This window comes from Rhinatrema bivittatum, chromosome 2, assembly GCF_901001135.1.
Source record: "Rhinatrema bivittatum chromosome 2, aRhiBiv1.1, whole genome shotgun sequence".
Classification (NCBI taxonomy): Eukaryota; Metazoa; Chordata; class Amphibia; order Gymnophiona; family Rhinatrematidae; genus Rhinatrema; species Rhinatrema bivittatum.
The window spans coordinates 151,896,342-151,920,908 of record NC_042616.1 but is presented as its reverse complement, the minus strand read 5'-3'; the positions used below and the strand labels follow the sequence as shown (position 1 = coordinate 151,920,908).

At 43.1% G+C, this 24,567-nt stretch overlaps 1 protein-coding gene across 1 annotated transcript in view; it reads right to left on the bottom strand.

Annotated features, from left to right (window-relative positions):
* The window catches only part of NSUN6 (NOP2/Sun RNA methyltransferase 6), a 154,750-nt gene extending 132,931 nt beyond the window's left edge, over nucleotides 1–21,819 (bottom strand). Inside the window, exon 1 of the mRNA XM_029588741.1 lies at nucleotides 21,798–21,819. The gene's annotated coding sequence lies outside the window, so the exon portion shown is untranslated. The remainder of the gene's footprint in view (nucleotides 1–21,797) is intronic.
* Between the last annotated feature and the right edge of the window lie 2,748 nt (nucleotides 21,820–24,567).

The window sequence follows — 24,567 nt, the reverse complement described above, 5'->3', positions numbered from 1 at the left end:
AGAGGTCACCGCAAGCGATTCAGGGATTGACTTCCACAGCCCCAGCTTCCAGAGGCCCTGCACCCTTTACAATAGAGGAGGACCGGAAGCGCATGCCTAACGGCACGTGAATCTCAAACCCTTCAATTAACTGAGTGAAGATTAATTTAATGGTGGTTAAAGAGGATGGTAAGTATAGCTTTCAGAAATTTGTGGACTTATAAAAGTTTGGTGAAAGGTGAAATTGAGGAATATATTCTTTAGAGTTTGTGTGTGTTTGAGGTAATAAGCAAGCCAGAGATAGTTAATTCTAGTATCTGTCTTTCCCACCCACTCAACCCTTGATTTTTAGGCATGAGACACTTTCTCATTAAAAATCAATCAGGGTCTTATCTAAATCATACTATTGCACCAGCCCATATTGAAAGTTTAATCATCCCCTTGTAGGACACTAGCTGATTAATTAGTAAATTCACCTGTAAATTTAAAGTACTCTCATTCCAACTCCCATAGTATCCTAAACTTAACTAGGAACTCAATAAAACTAAGATGAAGGCAGCAGTCCAGCAGCAAGAGGGGGGCTTTCCAGTCTTTTGCATTGAGTGTCACATGTATGATTTTTTACCTGCTGGTGAGAGATTGTATGTGTGCACTTGGTGCAAAGAGCTCCTGGTTCTCAGGGAATGAGTCCAATCTCTGGAAGCTAGAGTAGCAGACTTGGAGGAGCTGAGGCAGACAGAGAGGTACATTGATGAGACCTTCAGGGACATAGTAGCCAAGTCCCAAATCCAGTCTGGCAGCCCCAGTGCTGCCTTGGATCAGAAAGGTCTCCCAGTAGGACAACATCACCCTGGTGTAGCAGGAAATGATCCTGGAGCAAGGAGCTGCTCTACAGGTGATGTATTGTCCTCTCACATTGAGGAAAAGTCTCCCAGGGCTACTGCCCAGGAGGGAAGGGTTAGGCCGGCCATCATAGTTGGTGATTCAATTATTAGAAATATAGATAGCAGGGTGGCTGGTGGACATGAGGACCGCCTGGTAACTTGCCTGCCTAGTGCGAAAGTAGCAGACCTCACACATCACCGAGATAAGATTATAGACAGTGCTGGGGAGGAGCCGGCTGTTGTGGTACATGTGGGCACCAATGACATAGGAAAATGTGGGAAAGAGGTTCTGGAAGCCAAATTTAGGATTTTAGGTAGGAAGCTGAAATCCAGAACCTCCAGGCATTCTCTGAAATGCTGAAAACTAACTGTAACAACTTACATAAGTTATCTTATATTATTGATCTCTGTTAAAAATTATACTTTATTTTTTCCAAAAATATTTTTTGACTAAGAGACAAAGACCTTAGAACTGGCAAAAAAAGGGGTCTAATTGACCACTAATTTTGTGACCAGTAAGTTCGATCATAGCTCTTAATTTTGTCTCTTTTTTTCTTTTTTTATAAAAACATTTTTAATTCTCATTGTATATGAGCAGCTATTTGGTTCTCATCCAGTATCAATTGCTTTTTTGGCAACAAAGTTTATCAATAATTCAGCAAACTTAACGATACTGTCTGCTGGCCAGTGTCACGGCAAACTTAAAGATGTTGTCTGCTGACAAATTCAAACAGCATATATGTTGTCACTACTTTACTGCCACGATAACTTATGTTTTAGTAAAAGCCCATCAACTTAATGTCTCTTTCCTTCAAAGCAGAGTTAACGTGTTAGAACATAAGAACATGCCATACTGGGTCAGACCAAGGGTCCATCAAGCCCAGCATCCTGTTTCCAATAGTGGTCAATCCAGTCCATAAGAACCTGGGAAGTTCCCAAAAACTAAGTCTATTCCATGTTACCATTGCTAAGGGCAGTGCCTATTCTCTAAGGGGCAGATTTTAAAAAGTTGCGTGAGCGCGTACTTTTGTTCGCGCAGCAGGCGCGAACAAAAGTATGCCTGATTTTATAAGATACGCGCGTAGCCGGGCGTATCTTATAAAATCTGGGGTCGGCGCGCGCAAGGCTGCGCAAAATCGGCAGCCTGCGCGCGCCGAGCCGCGCAGCCTGCCTCCGTTCCCTCCAAGGCCGCTCCAATTTTGGAGCGGCCTCGGAGGGAACTTTTCTTCCCCCTCCCCACACCTTCCCCTCCCTTCCCCTACCTAACCCAACCCCCCCCCGGCCCTATCTAAACCCCCCCCTTACCTTTGCGTGCGTCGGCTGGGTGCCCCGCTCCGTGGTCTGGTCCCGGGGGCTGTTCCGGAGGTCGCGGCCACGCCCCTGGAACGCCCCCGGGCTGAAACCACGCCCACATCGCCGCCCCTGAAACGCCGCGCCCCACCCCCTAAACGGCGCGTCATCTCGACACGCCCCCCCGACATGCCCCCGACAGGAAGCCCCAGGACTTATGCGTGTCCCAGGGCTTTACACACACCGGCGGCCTATGCAAAATAGGCGCGCCGGCGCGCAGGCCTTTGAAAATCCGCCCCTAAGTGAACTTAATAGCAGGTAATGGACTTCTCCTTCAAGAACTTATCCAATCCTTTTTTAAACACAGCTGTACTAACTGCACTAACCACATCCTCTGGCAACAAATTCCAGAGTTTCATTGTGCGTTGAGTAAAAAAGAACTTTCTCCGATTAGTTTTAAATGTGCCCCATGCTAAGTTTCGCTTTTTCATGAAACTTGCCCGACATCATGACAAAGCACTTATCTTAAAACTTGTTGTAATTTTCCTTCATTTTGAACAAGTTTGTGCTGCACATCACCGCCAAAGTTAATGTTTCACCTAACGCTTCCTCAGGGCGGGTTCTGTAAATTTGTGGTCAAACCGTTGAATTGAAAGAATACACCTGCTCTCAAACTGGTATTATATACAAGTTATGACATTTTAAGACCTGTCAAACCAACTTTGTTATTTACATAATTATCTGTCCATGTCAGAAGATTTATATAGGTCAAACGACCAGGAATTTGAGTTCCCGTATTAGTGGCTTAAATAATAAAAGAATAACAGCACCTATTGTGGAACATTGTCTTTCTAAAAATCATAAAGTACAGGAATTATGCTGGTTTGCGATTGATCATATCAGTTTGAATTCAAGAGGAGGTAATCGAGAGAAATTACTATACCAAAGGGAACAGGAATGGATCTTTTAAGTTGGGTTCTGAAGAGCCAAAGGGTCTCAACAGTAAGATTGAGTAGAACAGTTTGATTCAATAATCGGAATTCTCCTGTTTACAAGTTGCCGGATATAAATTTGAAATATTGAAACACACATAAGATGATAACTTTAATTTTTGCAGTCTAATGTCATTCACTTGTCAAATAAGAGCTTTAAGTAAGTCTAGATGCGTTCATTGATTGGTTACATTTCAAAGCTAGGGAGTGCTATAAAAAACGTAGCCATGGTTGTTGGCATTATGGAGCCCGAACGTTGAAAGATTAAGAGCGTTACGTGAGTACAGACTGACTACAATTTAAATTTAGAAACAAGCTGACATCTGAAATGATTTTTAACTTATGCTATGTCAACTGCATTATTTTACCTAACCCGCCCTGAGGAAGTGTTAGGCGAAACGTTAACGTTGGTGGTGATGTGCAGCACAAACTTGTTCAAAATGAAGGAAAATTACAACAAGTTTTAAGATAAGTGCTTTGTCATGATGTCGGGCAAGTTTCATGAACAAGCAAAACTTCTAACACGTTAACTCTGTTTTGAAGGAAAGATACATTAAGTTGATGGGCTTATACTAAAACATGTTATTGTGGCAGTAAAGCGGTGACAACATATATGCCAATTGAATTTGGTCAGCAGACAACCTCTTTAAGTTTGCCGTGACATTGGCCAGCAGACAATATCGTTAAGTTTGCTGAGTTATCGATAAACTTTGTTGCCAAAAAAGCAATTGATACTGGATGAGAACCAAATAGCTGCTCATAATCAATGAGAATTAAAAATGTTTTTATAAAAAAAGAAAAAAAAGACAAAATTAAGACGTATGATTGAACTTACTGGTCACAAAATTAGTGGTCAATTAGACCCCTTTTTTGCCAGTTCTGAGGTCTTTGTCTCTTAATCAAAAAATATTTTTGAAAAAATAAAGTATAATTTTTAACAGAGATCAATAATATAAGATAACTTATGTAAGTTGTTACAGTTAGTTTTGTGTATAATTTGAATTGGACACTAGCTGGTCCCTTTTGTTTTCCATATATTGATATATTATAGGAATGGCACATTCTTGCAGAGCACCTTCAGCTACTCCCATGAATATGTGACCAATTTACTTAATACTACATCTTTGTTTTCCAGTACCACATTAAAAATGACATCCAGCTCTTGGTCAGAATTATTAACATTATCAAAACGTATTACAAGGAGCGAATTACACGGAGCAACTCTAGTAGAATATTGTTAGCAAGAGAAGATTCCTAGAGGTTTAAGAATACAGAAAGAGCCTAAATTGTTTACCGATGATACAACATTTCTCGAGCATTGGAACTCCATTCTTAATAAATGCTCTTTAGATCTGATGATCTTAATTATAGAATCTTCCCAAAATTTATGTAATCAACTTAAGATACAATTGGATGAAAAATTAGTAGCAACAGGGGTCTGGATGTGGAGTGAAGGGACATCAAGCCGCCCTGGTTTGGTCCTCAGGAGTGAGAACGCCTGCCGATTACCAGCTGCAGGGAGACGCGAGTAGCGGAAAGATTCAGCAATTAAAATCAGCTGATCCTGAGACCTACGTCATCACCAGGTGACCGGGATAAAACCCGAGAGACGCCAGCGCGCAGCTTAGACTGGCTTTGACTGCACAACTGGACCCTTTTGGAGGATTGATAGGGCGAAAAAGAAAAGCTAGATTCATTACATCGTCGCCTACCACAACCAAAATAGGCCCCATGGATGCCCACGTGAGTCGGCAGGGACCGCCTGTAATGGATACTATGCGAGACTCATCTGAAGCTTCGCTTAGTCCAGGTAACCAGCCTACTCCCCCTCAACCACAAAGGAATCCAAGTGGAGAACAACAGGATGGAAAAGATTCATCAAACGTGAGTGCAAAAAATGTGCAAGAAGCGTTGGTTGACTCTGAATTCTCCCCCTGCCTCAAAGTTTCTCCAACTGAGGCATGTGAAGAGAACCTTGTTGTGACCATTGGTAATACTCAGATTAATTCTGTTGACCCTGCAAATGTGACTCTCTTTAACCTTTGGAGGGTTCTGGTAAAGCTTGACATGAATTTAACTCAAGTTAACTCATCTCTATCATCGTTAGTAAATGCTAATAGATCATCTATATTGGAACAGGGTAAAAGATTGAGTGCAGCTGAAGTTATGTTTAATGAGGTATCTGAGAAAATTGGTAGTATGCAAAATCTGGAAAATGTGTTAATTAAAGATAATACCTTCTTACATACTGAGATAGAAAATGTGGAAAATTTAATAAGAGTTAAAATCTTAAGATTGGTTAATTTTCCAATGACTAGGTTACTATCTCCGACAGAGATGTTGGTTAAATATCTAAAAGAAGTTCTAATGTATGTGGATAAAGAAATCCCAGCTATTTCTAAGATATATTATTTTTTGTCACAATATAATAAAAATAGTAAGATGAATGAAGAAAATAGTATAGGAATCACCACTTTTCTAGAGGAATCAACTGATATTATTAATAGCAGAGCAACTCTCTTTGTATTCTTTATGGCTGAGAGAGACAAGGAGTATATGCTTGAGAAATTCTTTAGGAATAAAGATATCCAATTTTGTGTCCCAAAAATGTATATATTCCCAGATGTCTCAAGAATGATACAGGCCCGTAGAAGGCAGTTCTTGACTCTGAAAAGTAAGACCCTTGAAATCGGAGCAACATTTTATTTGAGATATCCTTCAAGATGTTTTATAAATTTCAAGGGAAAGAAATTCAGCTTCAATGAACCATTACAGTTAGAGAATTTCCTGAAAGATAAAACATGCCAGGCTGTTAACCAAGATTCGATTCTAGGAGAGGCATTAGAAAATAAAGAAGAAAATGTCCCTTCACATGATGTTTAATTATATAAATGTATATGTATTTGCTTTTTCTTTATGATGTGGACCCCTCTCATTATTATATCCAACTTGGAAAATATGAGTATGTAATGTTTGAACTGGTTTATGTTATATAAGGTTATGTATCCAATGTTAGGATTTCCTTGATATGTGAAGTAATATATTTATGTAGAATGTTTGAAAATCCCAATAAATAAATAATTGAAAAAAAGAAAAATTAGTAGCAATGAAGGCAGAAATGGAAGCCAAACAATTTGAAACAAGCTTGTCTGATTTGCAAAAAAGTATCGATAATTTCAAGAGAGATCTTAGAGAATACAAATTGTCCAAATTCATCAGAGATGAACAAGATTATAAGCGGGGAAGTATATATAACTGGATGTTACCCAAAGACAAAAAAAGGAAGGTTGCCTTTAATGCATCTTCGAGTAGTTCATCTGACAAGGAAGAAATAGCATGTACCACTCATATAACAATGATTTTTTAGGGAACAGCATACACAGCACAAAAAAAGGAAAAACAGGATGGAAAGATCAGCAGAAGACATCGACATCGAATATTTGGACGAGATCCAGAGGGACAGCCAGAGGGAAGAGAAAGTGATAATTAATTTGTCGAATAATCCCCTCACGGAAGAAGAAAAGGTTCTAAATTTTGGACTTTCTTTTGTCCCGACAGAAAGACATAATGCATTTCAGTTTAGAGTTGATTTACAACGTTTCATTAGAAAATTAATATTAAAAAATTTGCTGAGTTATTGAAAAACTTTGTTGCCAAAAAGCAATTGATACTGGATGAGAACCAAATAGCTGCTCATATACAATGAGAATTAAAAATGTTTTTATAAAAAAAGAAAAAAGAGACAAAATTAAGACCTATGATTGAACTTACTGGTCACAAAATTAGTGGTCAATTAGACCCCTTTTTTGCCAGTTCTGAGGTCTTTGTCGCTTAATCAAAAAATATTTTTGGAAAAAATAAAGTATAATTTTTAACAGAGATCAATAATATAAGATAACTTATGTAAGTTGTTACAGTTAGTTTTGTGTATAATTTGAATTGGACACTAGCTGGTCCCTTTTGTTTTCCATATTCTCTGAAATGCTTTCTGTTCCACATGCAGGTCCCCTGAGGCAGGGGGAGCTCCAGAGTTTCAATGCGTGGATGAGACGATGGTGCAGCGATGAGGGATTCAGTTTTGTAAGGACCTGGGGAAACTTATGGGGAAGGGGAGACTTTTTTCCAAAAGGATGGGCTCCACCTTAACCAGAGAGGAACCAAGCTGCTGGCACTAACTTTCAAAAAGGAGATAGAGCAGCTTTTAAACTAGAACAAGGGGGAAAGCCGACAGTCACTCAGCAGTGCATAGTTTGGAGAAATGTGTACTTGAAGGAAACTAATAAAACAGAAGAGTTAGGGCATCCCAACAGAGAGGTTCCAATAAAAGCAAACATAGTCCATATGCCTATATGTAAAAAATAACTGAAGCTAATGATTTCCGAATTATCCCTAACAACTGAAAAGCAGGTTGTCAATACAAACAAAAAACACACTTTGAAATGTCTGTATGCCAATGCCAGACATCTAAGAAGTAAGATGGGAAAGTTAGAGTGTATAGCAGCAAATGATGAGATTGACATAATTGGCATCCAGAGACTTGGTGGAAGGAGGAAACCAATAGGACAGTGCTATATCAGGGTACAAATTATATCACAGTGATAGGGAGGATCAACTTGGTGGGGGTGTGGCATTTTACGTCCAGGAGGGTATAGAGTCCAACAGGATAAAGATCATATAAGAGACTAAATGCTCAGTAGAATCTATATGGGTAGAGACATAAAGTTCCTGGATGTAATAAATGACTGCTTCATGGAGCAATTGGTTCAGGAACCAACAAGAGAGGGAGCTATTTTAGATGTAATTCTTAGTGGAACATAGGATTTGGTGAGAAAGGTAACAGTGATGGGGCCACTTGGCAACAGTGATCATAACATGATCAAATTTAAACTAATAACTGGAAGGGGGACAATAAGTAAATCTGCAGCTCTAACACTAAACTTTCAAAAGGGAAACTTTGATAAAATGAGGAAAATAGAAAAAACTGAAAGGTGCAGTTGCAAAGGTTAAAAGTGTTCAACAGGCATGGACATTGTTTAAAAATACAATCCTAGAGGTGCAGTCCATATGTATTCCACACATTAAGAAAGGCAAAATGATTACCGTCATGGTTAAAAGGTGAGGTGAAAGAGGCTATTTTAGCCAAAAAAAAATCCTTCAAAGATTGGAAGAAGGATCCATCTGAAGAAAATAGGATAAAACATAAGCATTGTCAAGTTAAGTGTAAAACATTGATAAGACAGGCAAAGAGAGAATTTGAAATGAAGTTGGCCATAGAGGCAAAAACTCATAATAAAATCTTTTAAAAATATATCCGAAGCAAGAAACCTGTGAGGGAGTCGGTTGGACCATTAGATGACCGAGGGATTAAAGTGGCTCTTAGGGAAGATAAGATCATTGCAGAAGGACTAAATTAATTCTTTACTTCCGTGTTTACTAATGAGGATGTTGAGGAGTTACCAGTTCCGGAGGTGATTTTCAGGGGTGATGAGTCAGACGAACTGAACAAAATCACTGTGAACCTGGAAGACATAGTAGGCCAGATTGACAAACTAAAGATTAGCAAATTATCTGGACCACATGGTATGCATCCTAGGGTACTGAAGGAACTAAAAAATGAAATTTCTGATCTATTAGTTAAAATTTGTAACCTATCATTAAAATCATCCATTGTACCTGAAGACTGGAGGGTGGCCAATGTAACCCCAATATTTAAAAAAGGCTCCAGGGGTGATCCAGGTAACTATAGACCAGTGAGCCTGACTTCAGTGCTGGGAAAAATAGTGGAAACTATTTTAAAGATCAAAATCATAGAGCATATAGAAAGACATGGTTTAATGGAACACAGTCAACATGGATTTACCCAAGGGAAGTCCTGCCAACGAAATCTGCTTCACTTTTTTCAAAGGTTTAATAAACATGTGGATAAAGGTGAACCGGTAGATGTAGTGTATTTGGATTTTCAGAAGGCGTTTGACAAAGTCCCTCATGAGAGGCTTCTAAGAAAACTAAAAAGTCATGGGGTAGGAGGCAATATCGTTTCATGGATTATAAACTGGTTAAAAGATAGGAAACAGAGAGTAGGATTAAATGGTCAATTTTCTCAGTGGAAAAGGGTAAACAGTGGAGTGCCTCAGGGATCTGTACTTGGACCGGTGCTTTTCAATATATATATAAATGATCTGGAAAGGAATACGACGAGTGAGGTTATCAAATTTGCGGATGATTCAAAATTATTCAGAGTAGTTAAATCACAAGTGGATTGTGATACATTACAGGAGGACCTTGAAGACTGGAAGATTTGGCATCTAAATGGCAGATGAAATTTAATGTGGACAAGTGCAAGGTGTTGCATATAGGGAAAAATAACCCTTGCTGTAGTTACACGATGTTAGGTTCCATATTAAGAGCTACCACTCAGGAAAAAGATTTAGGCATCATAGTGGATAATACTTTAAAATCTTTGGCTCAGTGTGCTGCAGCAGTCAAAAAAGCAAACAAAATGTTAGGAATTATTAGGAATGGAATGGTTAATAAAATGAAAAATGTCATAATGCCTCTATATCGCTCCATGGTGAGACCGCACCATGAATTCTGTGTACAATTCTGGTCGCCTCATCTCAAAAAAGATATAATTGCGATGGAGAAGGTACAGAGAAGGGTAACTAAAATGATAAAGGGGATGGAACCGCTTCCCTATGAGGAAAGGCTGAAGAGGGTAGGGCTGTTCAGCTTGGAGAAGACATGGCTGAGGGGGATATGATAGAGGTATTTAAGATCATGAGAGGTCTTGAATGAGTAGATGTGAATCAGTTATTTATATTTTCGAATAATCGAAGGACTAGGGGGGCATTCCATGAGTTTAGCAAGTAGCACATTTAAGACTAATCAGAGAAAATTCTTTTTCACCCAACACACAATAAAGCTCTGGAGTTTGTTGCCAGAGGATGTGGTTAGTGCAGTTAGTGAAGCTGGGTTCAAAAAAGATTTGGATAAGTTCTTGGAGGAGAGAAGTCCATTAACTGCTATTAATCAAGTTTACTTAGGGAATAGCCACTGCTATTAATTGCATCAGTAGCATGGGATCTTCTTAGTGTTTGGGTAATTGCCAGGTTCTTGTGGCCTGGTTTGGCCTCTGTTGGAAACAGGATGCTGGGCTTGATGGACCCTTGGTCTGACCCAGCATGGCAATTTCTTATTTTCTTATGTTAGGAGCCAAAAAGGGTCTGAATGCTTGACAGAGAAAGGACTGAAGACAAAGACGTCAAAAGGATCTGAAGATGAAGACAACTTGACATGAAGATGTCTGGAATGTCAGAACATCTGGACTTTAACCCCCAGGACACTCAATCAAGAGCATCGTGGAGGTGTTGAGAGAACTGGAGAACAAGACATCTGAGACATCTGCACATCTGGGCCTCGGATTCCCAGTTCACCCAACCAAGAGCATCGAGGAGGCTCCAAGATGCAGGACATCAGGAAGAACAGGACATCAGAAGGCGAGGACTTCAGGAAGATCTGAAGATGAAGGTATCAGGAGGGTCGGACGACGAAGACATCTGAAGACAAGGACTTAGGATCCGTCGAGAGAACAAACATGGAACGAAGATGCAGACGAAGGATCAGGAATGACAGAGAAAGAAAAGGGAATTCCCACGAAGGACAGAGTGCCTTGAAGAAGCGGAGCTGGATGTCAGGAACTCCTGGACCGAAGAGCTGGAACGGAGGATCCAGGAGCAGTCTGACTCCTTGACTGACTCCTTGTGAAGGCGAAGAAGAACTGAAGGCTGAGCCCTTTTGTAGGGCTGAAGAGGAACACTCAGGATGACATCACGAGGCACTCCACTGCCCACTCCCTTCCACTGAGAAAATTGTCCATTTAATCCTGCTCTCTGTTTCCTGTCTTTTAGCCAGTTTACAATCCATGAAAGGACATTGCCACCTATCCCATGACTTTTTAATTTTCCTAGAAGCCTCTCATGAGGAACTTTGTCAAACACCTTCTGAAAATCCAAGTATACTACATCTTCCGGTTCACCTTTATCCACATGTTTATTAACTCCTTCAAAAAAGTGAAGCAGATTTGTGAGGCAAGACTTGCCTTGGGTAAAGCCATGCTGACTTTGTTCGATTAAATTACCCCAATATTACCTGCATTATTCTATATGTTCTGTGATTTCGATGTTTAGAACACTTTCCACTATTTATCCTGGCACAGAAGTCAGGCTAACCAGTCTGTAGTTTCCCGGATCGCCCCTGGAGCCCTTTTTAAATATTGGGGTTACTTTAGCTATCCTCCAGTCTTCAGGTACAATGGATGATTTTAATGATAGGTTACAAATTTTTACTAATAGGTCTGAAATTTCATTTTTTAGTTCCTTCAGAACTCTGGGTTGTATACCATCCGGTCCAGGTGATTTACTACTCTTCAGTTTGTCATTCGGGTCTACCACATCTTCTAGGTTCACCGTGATTTGATTCAGTCCATCTGAATCATTACCCATGAAAACCTTCTCCAGTACAGGTACCTCCCCAACATCCTCTTCAGTAAACACCGAAGCAAAGAAATCATTTAATCTTTCCATGATGGCCTTATCTTCTCTAAGTGCCCCTTCAACCCCTCGATCATCTAACGGTCCAACTGACTCCCTCACAGGTTTCTGCTTTGGATATATTTTAAAAAGTTTTTACTGTGAGTTTTTGCCTCTACTGCCAACTTCTTTTCAAATTCTCTCTTAGCCTGTCTTATCAATGTCTTACATTTAACTTGCCAACGTTTATGCATTATCCTATTTTCTTCTGTTGGATCCTTCTTCCAATTCTTGGATGAAGATCTTTTGGCTAAAATAGCTTCTTTCACCTCCCCTTTTAACCATGCCGGTAATCGTTTTGCCTTCTTTCCACCTTTCTTAATGTGTAGAATACATCTGGACTGTGCTTCTAGAATGGTATTTTTTAACAATGACCATGCCTCTTGCACATTTTTTTAGTTTTGTAGCTGCTCCTTTCAGTTTTTTTCTAACACACTGGGGACCCCCCCCCCCACTGGACCCCAGGTAATTTAAGACATTTTGGGGGGGTTCGGGAGGGTGGGGGATTTATTTCAAAGGGTCGGGGTGGGTTTTAGGGTTGTTTTAGTGTGCCGGTTTTCCCGCCCTCCCCCTTCCCCCGATTTACGATTTTTGAAGATAAATCGGGGGAATTTCTATTATATATCGCCTCTAACGATTTTTGACGATTTAAAATATATTGGACGATATTTTAAATCGTCAAAAAACGATTCACATCCCTAATGTTTATGCAACCCTGATCCAAATTTGGAGACTGCAAGAGTCTTAATTTCATACTCCTGGGGGAATTCTGTGCACAAGAATTTAAAATTCTGCATACTTTATATTGGTCTAAATAACACTATATATATATATATCACAGTCTCTAAATAATTTAATTTAATATGTAATACAGAAATGTTATTACTCAAAGATGCAGAGTTTTAAATATTTTGAGCAGAATTCCCCTAGAAGGACACTGCAAGAGTGTCCCTTATACTCACTCCCTACTACCCTGGCCAGACCCCTTTCACTCTGCCCTCTCAGGCCTCAACTCCTCTACTCTCCACTATATCTCTCCCTCCCCTTCTAGGCTCAACCCCTTCCATTCTATCTCCACCCAACAGCCCTCCATTCCTAGAGTTTGTCCCCTCTCTTATACAAACCCACACATAGGCTCTTCTTTCTCTCTCTTACACACTCACCATCACACAGACTCCCTCTCACTTGCATACACCCCCTCACACAGGCTCTCCCCTTCTCTCTCTCACCCCTCCCCATCATACAGGCTCCATCTCTTTCTCATACATACACACCCCACCACACAGACTCCCTCTCTCACTTGCATACACTGCCCCTCAAACAGGCTCTCTCATCTCTCTCACACACACCCCTATCATACAGGCTCCATCTCTCTCTCTCTCTCTTACTCACACACACCCACCCACCCACACACACACACACCCACACACAGGCTTCCTTTCTCTCATGTGCACACCCTCTCTCACATAGGTTCCCTCTCTCTCAGGCTTCATTACTCTGTGTCTTCAGCCGTGGGCGGGATGTACTCTGCCCGCTGGACCTAATCTTCAGACGTGAGTGAGATAGGCTCCGCTCGCAGCCCACTAGCCCCCCTCTCTCTCATGTTCTAAACATCAAAATCAAAATCACAGAACATAAGGAAAGACATGGTTGGAACAAAGTCAGCATGGCTTTACCCAAGACAAGTCTTGCCTCACAAATCTGCTTCACTTTTTTGAAGGAGTTAATAAACATGTGGATAAAGGTGAACCGGTAGATGTAGTGTACTTGGATTTTCAGAAGGCATTTGACAAAGTTCCTCATGAGAGGCTTCTAGGAAAAGTAAAAAGTCATGGGATAGGTGGCGATGTCCTTTAGTGGATGACAAACTGGCTAAAAGACAGGAAACAGAGAGTAGGACTAAATGGACAATTTTCTCAGTGGAAGGGAGTGGGCAGTGGAGTGCCTCAGGGATCTGTACTGGGACCCTTACTTTTCAATATATTTATAAATGATCTGGAAAGAAATCCGACGAGTGAGGTAATCAAATTTGCAGATGATACAACATTGTTCAGAGTAGTTAAATCACAAGCAGATTGTGATAAATTGCAGGAAGACCTTGTGAGGCTGGAAAATTGGGCATCTAAATGGCAGATGAAGTTTAATGTGGACAAGTGCAAGGTGATGCATATAGGGAAAAATAACCCATGCTATAGTTACACAATGTTAGGTTCCATATTAGGTGCTACTACTCAAGAAAGAGATCTAGGCGTCATAGTGGATAACACATTGAAATCATCGGTTCAGTGTGCTGCGGCAGTCAAAAAAGCAAACAGAATGTTGGGAATTATTAGAAAGGGAATGGTGAATAAAACGGAAAATGTCATAATGCCTCTGTATCGCTCCATGGTGAGACCGCACGTTGAATATTGTGTACAACTCTGGTCGCCGCATCTCAAAAAAGATATAATTGCAATGGAGAAGGTACAGAGAAGGGCCACCAAAATGGTAAAGGGAATGGAACAGCTCCCCTATGAGGAAAGACTAAAGAGGTTAGGAATTTTCAGCTTGGAGAAGAGACGGCTGAGGGGGGATATGATAGAAGTGTTTAAAATCATGAGAGGTCTAGAACGGGTAGATGTGAATCATTTTTTTACTCTTTCGGATAATAGAAAAACTAGGGGGCAGTCCATGAAGTTAGCATGGGGCACATTTAAAACTATTCGGAGAAAGTTCTTTTTCACTCAACGCACAATTAAACTCTGGAATTTGTTGCCAGATGCTGTGGTTAGTGCAGTTAGTATAGTTGTGTTTAAAAAAGGATTGGATAAGTTCTTGGACGAGAAGTCCATTACCTGCTATTAATTAAGTTGACTTAGATAATAACCACCACTATTACTTGCAACGGTAACATGGAATAGACTTAGTTTTTGGGTACTTGCCAGGTTCTTATGATCTGGATTGGCCACTGTTGGAAACAGGATGCTGGGCTTGATGGACCTTGGTCTGACCCAGTATGGCATGTTCTTATGTTCTTACTACCCCTCACACAAGCTCCCTCTCTCTCTCACATGCACTCTCACCTGTTCTTTGCAGGTAAATAGTCCTTCCTTTGTTTCCAGGACATCGCTGCAAATAAGTTTGTTTATTTGGCCTCACACAAGGCATTTGCCTTTATGTTTGGAAAGGTCCAGCTTCTCAGCATACATGCAGAGAAAAATAGGCCAAGCATCCATCTTGTTTTCAGAGACTCCATTTTGTATGCCACATACACAATCAGAGGGTTTTACAGGGAATTGCCCCTATAGCTGCATGGCTGATGCCAGCAAGTATTTTGACTTCCTGGGCCATCAGATTATGTTTCAAGGACGGCTGAACACAACATAAGAACATAAGAAATTGCCATGCTGGGTCAGACCAAGGGTCCATCAAGCCCAGCATCCTGTTTCCAACAGAGGCCAAACCAGGCCACAAGAACCTGGCAATTACCCAAACACCAAGAAGATCCCATGCTACTGATGCAATTAATAGCAATGGCTATTCCCTAAGTAAACTTGATTAATAGCAGTTAATGGACTTCTCTTCCAAGAACTTATCCAAACCTTTTTTGAACCCAGCTACACTAACTGCACTAACCATATCCTCTGGCATCTGTCCATCTGTCAAAGAAGCAGTACGACATCTTTCACAACAGACTGACAAAACTACTGAGGAGGGCTATAAACTAGGATGGTTGGAGATGGATGAATAAAGCTCTAAGATACTCAGGTAATTGAATTTTTAAATATTTATAGAGAAATGGGAAAAAAAGGGGATCTCCTGGAAAGCTATGTACACTAATGCTCATAATATGGAAAATAAAGTCTCTGATCTAGAGGCAGTCAAGGAAGAGGTTGATTTGGATGCCGTGGCTGTCACAGAGACATGGTGTGTGGAAAACCATGACTTGGGATATAGCTATGTTATGCTCAGGCTTGTGGACCCTTGGGCCGACGAGAGGATGGTATACCTTGGGGAGGATCCGTATGTTCTCTCGTCGGGTGGTGAGGCAGAACAGAAGAGGAGAGCAGCTGACCCTCGGCACTGGAGATGGGGGCGACTGCAGGCAGATGAAGAGGCTAGAAGAGGAGCTGTGTCTTCACCCCTGGAAGTCTGTGGTCCCCCCAGGAGGAGCCCATAGAGACTCAGACCGCTGGGACTTAGATGGACCCAGAGGGGTCATGGTATCGGTGCAAGGGCTGACTGGAGCTTCGCCCTGGAAGTCCTCGGTCCCCCCGGGAGGAGCCCGTAGGGACCCGGACTGCTGGGACTTAGGCGGGCCCTTGGAGACAGAGTCCACGAGGGGTCCAAGATCAAGTGCCAGAGAGTCGTTGCTTACCAGTCCGAGGTCACATACCGAGAGATCACCATTTGCCAGTCCGAAGTCACACCAGAGAATCAACGCTTGCCAATCCGAAGTCAGGAACCGGGAAGACCAAGATGTAACAGGAACAAGGATTCGAAGATCAAGGAACTCACCATCGAGCAGGGACATAATGTAGCTGGTTTTGACCAGGTCGCTGGGGAACTGCGCAGGCAACAAGGAAAGATGGACCTGGCACTGGCTGAGGAATCATCGACACAACTTCGCATCTCCGGCATATCGAGAGGGCGCCGGAAGTTGAGTGGGCGTTACTGGCCCCTGGTCGTCCCTGGAGCCCTGGACGGTGTGTGGCTGGGTAGGGTGACCTCCTTGAGCCCCAGGCAGAGATGGAAGCGTAGGGTTTGCGGGCCCTAATGCCTTGAGGCGTTGGGTCAAGCCCTGTACTGCAGAGACCAGGGCATCGAGGGTCTGTTGTTGATACTTCAGGTGCTGGGGCATTCCAGGAATGGCCTGGCAGGCAGATACCTCCGCCGGGTCCATGGACTTGGCAATCTATTATGCTCAGGCTTGTGGACCCTTGGGCCGACGAGAGGATGGCATACCTTGCGGAGGATCCATAGGTTCTCTCGTCGGGTGGTGAGGCAGAACAGAAGAGGAGAGCAGCTGACCCTCAGCACTGGAGACGGATGCGACTGCAGGCAGATGAAGAGGCTAGAAGAGGAGCTGTGTCTTCAGCCCTGGAAGTCTGCCCGTAGGGACCCAGACCGCTGGGACTTAGGTAGACCCAGAGGGGTCGCGGTATCGGTGCAAGGGCTGACTGGAGCTTTGCCCTGGAAGTCCGCGGTCCCCCCAGGAGGAGCCCGTAGGGACCCGGACCACTGGGACTTAGGCGGGCCCTTGGAGACGGAGTCCAGGAGGGGGTCCAAGATCAAGTGCCGGAGAGTCATCACTTACCAGTCCGAGGTCACACACCGAGGGATCACCACTTGCCAGTCCGAAGTCACACCAGAGAATCACCACTTGCCAATCCGAGTCGCACACCAGAGAATCACCAGAAGCCAATCCGAAGTCAGGAACAGGGAAAACCAAGACATAACAGGAACAAGGATCCGTAGCTCAAGGAACTCACCGAAGCAAGCAGACTAGACAGCGCTGGAGGACGTTGCCAAGTCAGAGAATGAGCAGAGGAAGCTTCCCTTTATACTTCTTCTGCTCAGGCTGATCAAGGACGGGTGAAACTTGTTAAAGGGATCAGGTCCCTTTAAATCTGTGAAGGGGGCGCGGCCTCACGCCTAAAGATGGTGACGGCCATCTTGGATTTCCTCCGCGGAAGAACGGCTGCAGGAACGGCGCGGGGGCAGAGCAGGGACGACTCTCCACCCGACGGTCAGGCCGGGGACCTGTGCCGGGGCAGTGAGCACCTGGTCAGGGGTTTCCCCCGAAGCTGCTGCGGTGGGTCGCCGCCGTGGACGAGGTAGGGGATCGCGGTCGTGGCCTCCCACGGCCGCGGGACACAACAAGTTATATCAGGCTATAATCTATTCAGGATGGACGGGTAGACTAAAAGGGAAGAGGAGTGTCACTATATTAAAAAAATATATTAAAGCAACAGAACTGTGGGGCTTACAAGGTAAAGAGCAGGCACTGTGGGTTAATCTGGAAAGAGGGAATGGAACAGCTATACTGGTTTGGCATACAAACCTCCATTTCAGGCAAAATAATTGGATAGAGATTTAATGGAGGATATTCACAAAGTTGTTGTGAAAAGGGAGGTGCTATTGCTAGGTGATTTCAATCTCCTGAATGTTAACTGGAGTATCCAGATGTCATCTAGAAGTAGGGAGAGCCTGGAGTCTCTGCAAAAAGAACTGTTCTCTCAGTTGGTAACACTGGACCTAGTGTCCAGGAGGGGTAATACTGGACCTAGTGCTTTCCATTGAGGAGAGTTTCTGATGTCATAGTGGTACCGTTGCTTTGGAAAAGCATGGTATTTTACCTGGCAGAAAAATATTGTGGTGACAAATACCATGGGTTAAAAGTCCCACTAACACCGTGTGATGGCAGCCCCTCAGCCTGGGGCTGCAGTCATGTTAAAGAGCCTGAGTGGTCTAAATGAAGTAACCCCAAAAGTGTCCCAAAACCCCGGGAGCCTTGTGAGATATTGTGTCTCTTGAGGCAGATCCAATGCCAACATTTAAAAAAAAATTAGTTTAATTTCATGTGATGAAAGTCTCTCCCCCACCCTTCTCAATCTGACTCCTTTATAAAAAAAAGACACCCACACCAGCCTCCAAAATCCCCATCCCCACCTCCAGGCATACCTTTAAAACTCTGTTGGTCTAGTGGGGCTCAGAGGGCCATCTAGGCTCCGGGCCCTGTGCTATCTGAATCAAAATGGAGCTGGCCAGCCGCTATTCAAGTAAAACCCTTATCACATGACTTTGGTGATAAGTAAATTAATGAAATCGCAGCTAAAGCAGAGAATTGTACAATTTCTGGAATTCAATGGATTACATGATTCAAAGCAGCATAGTTTTACCTGAGGTAAGTTTTGTCAATGTATCTGATCAATTTCTTTGGGCGAACAGAGAGTTGGAACAAGGGAATGTGCTAGATGTAGAATACTTGAATTTCAATAAGGCCTTTGACATGGCTCCGCATAGGCGACTTATAAATAAAATTAAGCACCCTTGCTATGGGTCCTAAAGTGACTGACTGTGTTACAAACTGAATGGGAAGCAACAAAAGGAAGTGATAAGTGGAGTTCACCCCAAGGAAAGGGATGTTACTACGAGCTTATAAGGCACCTCCACTACTAATATGAACAGATACATGTACAATTTACTATATGTGCCTCTATGTAAACCGTTGTGACGGTAATATACTGAATGACAGTATAGAAAAGATTTTAAATAAATAAGTAAAATAATGATGTGCCACAGGGATATGTCCTTGGACCATTCTTTTCAACATTTTTGCAAGTGATATTGTGGAAGAACTATCCATAACAGTTTGTCTTTTTGCAGATGATACCAAAATCTGCAACAGGGTAGACACCTAGGAAGATGTGGAAACCATGAGGAGGGATCTAGTGAAGCAGGAGTTATGGTCTAGATTCTGGCAGCTAATATTTAGGGGTAGATTTTCAAAGGGATACGCGCGTACCCCCCCGAAAACCTACCACAACCCCCCCCTGCGCTCACCGAGCCTATTTTGCATAGGCTCGGCGGCACGCGCAAGCCCCGGGACGCGTGTAAGTCCCGGGGCTTTGCAAAGGGGGCGTGTCGGGTGGGCGGCACGAATTTCGGGGCAGGGCGGGAGGCGTGTCGGGGGCGTGACACTGGCCAGGGGGTGTGGTCGAGGCCTCCGGACCAGCCCCCGGGTTGGGTGATGGCGCGCCAGCAGCCTGCTGGCGCGCGCAGATTTACGCCTGCTTTCGGCAGGCGTAAATCTGCCGACAAAGGTAGGGGGGGGTTTAGATACGGCCGGGGGGGGAGTTCAGTTAGGTAGGGGAAGGGAGGGGAAGGTGAGGGGAGGTGGCAGTAAAGTTCCCTCCGAGGCCGCTCCGATTTTGGAGCGGCCTTGGAGGGAACAGGCAGCGCACGCCGGGTTCGGCGCACGCAGGTTGCACAAATGTGCACCCCCTTGCGCACGCCGATCCCGGATTTTATAAGATATGCGTGGCTACGCGCGTATCTTATAAAATCCAGCGTACTTTTGTTCGCGCCTGGTGCACGAACAAAAGTATGCGCGCGCGTAAATTTATAAAATCTACCCCTCCATGTTTAAAAGTGCACCCAAGGGAGTGGTACAGATTAGGTGACGTTCTTCTAAAGATGAAACCAGAGTGTGATCTGGGGGTGATGGTATCTGATGATTTTAAGGTGGCCAAACAGGTGTATAAGTTGATGGCAAAAGCCAGAAAGATACTTGGGTGCATAGAGAGAGGAATGGTCAGCAGAGAAAAGCAGGTGATATTGCCCTGTTTAGGTCCCTGCTGAGATCTTATTTGGAATACTGTGTACAATTCTGAAACACGAACCTTCAAAAGGATATGAGCTGGATGGAGTCGATCCACAAATGGATAATAAAATGATCTACATTTAGGGACTTGCATTTTCAGTTTATATTTTATTTTGCCTGGGAATTTTAATGTTATAACAAAAAAAAAATCAATGGAAAAAATGACTTTAATATAACACACAAGAGAAAGATCAGTGGAAAAGTCATTTTTCCTCTGATCTCTTTTTTTGTTCTAACACTGAAATTCCCAGGCAAAGCAAACTAAAAACTGAAAAATGAAGGTTCCTATCCATAGCCTTTGTTGTAAAGCATATGGGATCAGACTGCAAGATCTAAACATGTATACCCTGGAGCTGTAGTTCCCAAACCTGTCCTGGGGGATCTCCAGCCAGTCAGGCTTAGGTTTTCAAGATACCTGAAGTGAATATGCATGAGATAAATTTGCATGCAGTGAAGTTGGTGCATGCAAATCTGTTTTATGTATATTCATTGCAGAGATTCTGAAGTCCCAATTGGCTGGGGGTCCCCCAGGACAGGTTTGGGAACCTCTGCTCTAGAGGAAAGGCAGGATAGGAACATATGTTAGAGACAATTAAATATCTCCAAAGTATTACTGCAAAGGAAGAGGGCCTCTTTCAACAGAAAAGAGGATCTGGAAGGGAGGGTTCATTGGATGAGGGTGAAAGGGAGTAGGTTAGGAATAACATAAGGAAATAAGGATGGTAGATGAATAGTACAGCCTCCCAGTGGAGGCAGTGGAGACAAGGAGAGTATCTGTGTTTGTTTCATGCTTTCTCAAATTCAGGGGATCTCTGAGGGAGTGATAGGGATTGAAGAGCTGAGCAGTTGTATGGATGGGCAGATATTACAGCCTTTTTCTGCTATCCCTTTCTGTTTCTCTGTAATGCCCTGGGATCTCTTGGGGTGACCAGTTGGGATAAAGAGTACATCCTGAATCAGAAAATGGAAAGTATAGCGTGTTCTATCACAGCACAGAAAATCCCCTATTCATGACCTATCAGGTTGTATCTTTTGTAAATTAATGCCATACAGATTAAACAATACAACCACAGTCCACAGGGTGGCAGCAAAACACAAACTATACAGAACAAGGTCCCCCAGTCTGAAAGGGCAGCAGCCTGTGCAAGAGAACTTTTAATCCCTTTACAAGATTCTCACCTAGGGCGAAAGTTTGCAGGTGCTTTGTAACTGCAGTCTTTAGCCTGAATTTTGAAAGTGGAATTATGTGCATAAATCTGCTTTTGAAAATTTGTGAGTTGTCCTGGAATGTGCATGGACATAAGTAAAGAAAGCATGGAACAGATGTAACTTTCTGCAGTTACATTTATGGGAAACATTTGAAAAGTGAAAGCATATGCATAAATCCTTACCCTGCCAGGACTTCTCCCTCTGGAATGTCTCTTTCGAGCGTAGGTAAAATTACACATAAAATCAGGTTTTTACCCATGCAATTCCCCACCCCTCAGTTCATTTTCAAAGCACAATTTAAGCACATAAATAGGGTTTTTATGTACATAAAGAGCTTGAAAATCAAGACCTTAAAATGCTGCTTGTGAGGAACTGTTAAAGCTCTCTTTTCCTTGGAGATTCTGTGAACTCTTGGGTTATAAATTAGAAAACTATCAGAGCACCAAAGAAACTATAGCACCTGAGTACATCAGCTATGTATCAGACTCACGCTTTGCTCGTCTCTCCTGTGGGAGTCAGGAAGTAAGTCACAGTATACTGAATCTTGGTCACCAGGTTGGATCAGCGCACTTCTCTAAGGAATCTGAAGAACTTTGCCTGTTTTATATGCAAATGAGATCTGCAAAAGTCTTCCCCACGGACCAGAATGTAATTGATGACCTGTGACTTCACTGATATGCTTTTAAGAAATTCAATTATGTTTTAAATTAAAAGGGATGAATTAGAACAGGACAGAGGGGAAATGAGGACATTTTTTAATTTGTACTTTATATTTAGGTGAAGCTGTCTTAGACACATATTCATAAACTGAGACAACTTATGCCAAAAAACTGCTCACCATGCACATAAAAGTAGCAAATGATGAAGACATGATTTACCAAGTAGCAGTGCAACAGAGCTGGAAAGCAGCAAAACAAGGGAAAACCCTGGGGAGAGGGGGAAGTTAGGGGCTGGGAACATAGATAAGACACTTATTGAATTCCCCCAATCCAAGGGTTTCCAGTCCACTGAGAACTTGCCTGCTGGCTGCTATTAATGATAGAAGGGTGTGAGGCTGCGGCATCTTGGGCCTTCATTTCGTGGCTGCCTGGGTTATTTTTTCCACTTTTAAATCCTCTCCCTTCTAGCTCAGTCATTGAGGCAACAGTCATTTGGCTGAGGGGCCTGGCCTTTGGTGCTCTCTGCAACTCTGAATAAATGCATCTAAAATGACTGAAGGAGTATAACTCGTGAAAGTTGGTCACAAATGTATTACGGGCTCTTTGAATCCAAATTCAGGGCTTAGAAAAACATCCGGTAGAAAAATATACACCTTCATTGAATAATTATATTTTAACCTAATTATATCCTATGTTAAGACACCCCCCCCCACCTCATCTCAAAGATCTTGTGTATTTCAGAAAAAGTCACATAAACTCCTTTTATCCAGGGACCTCCCCAGTGGCAGTAGTGATTCAAGAGAAAGGGATATGTTCAGACATTTCCTACTTCACTCCCCATCTCCTTAACTGGGAAGGCAGGAGCTTTGGGTATAGTTTTATTTTTGTTCTGCCTTTTAATTTTTGTAAACAAAAGTCAGTTTGGTTATATTTAGCATGCAGTGTCTAGAAAATATTTTGTGTTGTGATATATATTTTAATAAAAGACGAGTGGTAAAATGTGAATGGGTATGTGTAGTGTGAGTGATATAGGTGTGCAGTAGATTGTATTACTGAGAGATGATTGTACTGTAGGTAGTAGTAATAGGTGGCTCTAAGTATTGTGGCATGTTACAAAGTAAAACAATGCTTGAAGAATAATTTTGAAATCTATACAGCACTTTCGATATATAATCCAAGGGAATTATGCTTAGTAGACAACTGGTTGATATATGATAAAGAATTTTCAGGCGTGTTGAAAATGTGTAGAGTGCAAGTAAGGAAGTATGAGGTGTGACAAAATAAGTGTAACATAGATAAAATGAATAAATGATAGGAAAAGTAGACAAATTAGGAAAAAGAAATTATTGTGAATTTTGTATAGGATTATATAGACATTAGATAAACTGAAAACATGAGCACCACTGTCCCAGCACGGTAAAGAGGAACAGTCCTGTTGTGTTTGTGGACCCTTGGGCTGAAGTGAGATTGGGTCTACCTGCATGGAGGAGCCCTACCAGTTCTCACCGTCAGCTTGCAGACTCAGGCGAAGCAGAGACCAGACAGGAGCTTCTTCTTTACCAGCCTATGTTCTCCTCGGGCAGTGGCGTAGAGAATAGGCCCACGAGGCTGCCGGTGGATCCCATCCCACTGTGGCTGAGAGAACAGGCCCATGAGGTTGCCATGGATCCCATCCCACGAGGCCAAGTAGAAGAAGAGTCCAACGAGGCTGCCGGTGGACCCCATCCCACCGACGGCTGAGAAGAGGAGGAGAATCGGGAGGCAAACAGTAAAAGAAAAAAATAAAAAACCTCACTGGAAGAAGCCAGTTCTTCAGCTCCTCCGCTTGTGCCGACCCTGCGCCTTCAAAACCTGTGCAGCCAGTCAGTGCTCTATGCTGATATCGTGCATTGCGGCACACGAGAAGCAGCAGCAGAACAGGCTCCCCCTTTTCCTACCAAAGGGGAGCCTGCCTATATTTTGTGTTTGTGTGTGAATGTGAATGGTAGCCTGCCTGGGGGTGTGTGTGTGTGTGTGTAAAGGATAGCCTGTCTGGGGATGGTGTATGTGTGTGAATGGGATCCTGCCTGGGGGTGAAGGATGTGAATGGGAGCCTGCCTGAGAGTAGGGGTGAATGAATGGGAGCCTCCCTGGGTGTGTGTGTAAAGGATAGCCTGTCTGGGGGTGGTGTGTGTGTGTGTGTGTGAATGGGATCCTGCCTGGGGGTGGAGGAAATGAATGGTAACCTGCCTGGGAGTAGGGGTGAATGAATGGGAACCTGCCTGGGGGTGGGTGGGTGTGAATGGGAGCCGTCTGGGGGGGCTGTGAATGGGAGCCATCCCTGGGGTAGGGGGTGTGAATGGGATCCTGCCTGGGATGGGGGTGGGGGTGTGTGAATGTGAATGGTAGCCTGCCTAGTTGTGTGTATGTGGATAGTAGTCTGCCTGGCGACTACCAATAATCAAAATGGCGTCGACGGCCCTTTGCCCTCACTATGTCACAGGGGCTACCGCTGCCATTGGTCGACCCCAGTGACATAGTGAGGGCAAAGGGCCGACGGCGCCATTTTGACTACTGGCAGCCGACAGCCCAAGTCCAGGAGATCACTCCCGGACCGCTCCT